Genomic DNA, 1290 nt, shown 5'->3' on the forward strand with positions numbered 1-1290 from the left:
TATCAGAATTTGTCTGATGTTTTCCTCATCATTAAACTGGGTTTGTGGGTGGAAAACCACAGAGGTGAAGTGCCATTTTCATCATATCATACCTGGAGTACGTACTACTGACATGGTTTATCATTGTTGATGTTTATATTGGTCAACTGGCTGAAGCAGTGTTTGTCAAATTTCTCTAGATCTTTTAATTGAAATCTTTCCCACCTCTCTAAACACCACATCAAAAATCACCTCCTCCTAGAAGTCACCCCAGATTGCATGTGCACACACAGGCACACATACTCTATTGGCTCCTCTCAGGACTTTAGCACACCTCAAAGTATTTCAGATGTCTGTGAACTTTCCAACCTTATTTTGACTGCATGCTCTGTGAAGCAGTGACCTAATGCCCAGCAAGCATCTAGCCTATGATGAAAAGTGACCACACATTTAGTGCTCACTGATAGTACCTCACAGGCACTATCTGGCTATAACCCAATGAGGGAAGAAGGTCTCTTGTTATTGCCATTTTACAGATGAAGAAGGATCTTGTACAGCAAGTAACCAGCAGAGCCAAGATCTGGCTGTGTGGCTGTGCAATCGGTTCCTTCTTGGCTCTGCTCCACTCCTTCCCCCGGGCGTAGGTAAGCACTCTCAGCTTATCCTCCACAGCTGGTTCAAGGACATGCTGCTGTAATGGAGGCAGAAATGTTTGGTGGGCTGAGAGTCTGGGGCCTCCAACAGCAGCACCAAGGATGTGAGGCTCTGTCCCACCCAGGCTCTGTCCCGCTCCCAGCCCTGGCAAGTATGGACCATGACACCAGCACACCCACATCCCTATAAATCCTCAAACAACCACAGCTTTTTTTTTTTTTAACGTCAGATGGGTAATATGCTGATGTCATAATGAGGTTTAAGGGAGGCACACCTCACGTGAGTATGAAAACTCAATCATCACACTTAGGAAACACAAAAGATCAAGCCTTACCACTTTTGACATCCAGAGACGGGAGGCCGGGCTGTGCACTTGCTAACATGCTGTGTCAGCGAGAAGTCAAATGATGTACGTGGAACTGGAACATCTCCCATAAATTTTATTAAATTTTAAACTTTAATAAAACAATGACACAATTCAAATGCCAGCTCTGGACTTCCTCAACCCCACCACCTACCATCATGGGTTCCCCAAGAACCCTCCCACTGGCAGAGTCTTCAGAGTGTTCAAGGCTTTCCTGTGGTGTTGGCATTGGACTCTGGGCCCTGGACCAGGGAACCAGAAGACAGGGGGCCTAGTGGGAGTCGATGGCCCCA

General features: G+C 46.5%; 1 non-coding gene across 1 annotated transcript; it reads right to left on the reverse strand.

Moving 5' to 3' along the window:
• Nucleotides 1-856: 856 nt before the first annotated feature.
• LOC112439996 (small nucleolar RNA U13) lies at nucleotides 857-957 on the reverse strand. The gene has a single exon (XR_003028210.1). It is a non-coding gene; the product is annotated as a small nucleolar RNA U13 (small nucleolar RNA).
• Nucleotides 958-1290: the final 333 nt, after the last annotated feature.

This window comes from Pan paniscus, chromosome 4, assembly GCF_029289425.2.
Source record: "Pan paniscus chromosome 4, NHGRI_mPanPan1-v2.0_pri, whole genome shotgun sequence".
NCBI classification, from domain to species: domain Eukaryota; kingdom Metazoa; phylum Chordata; class Mammalia; order Primates; family Hominidae; genus Pan; species Pan paniscus.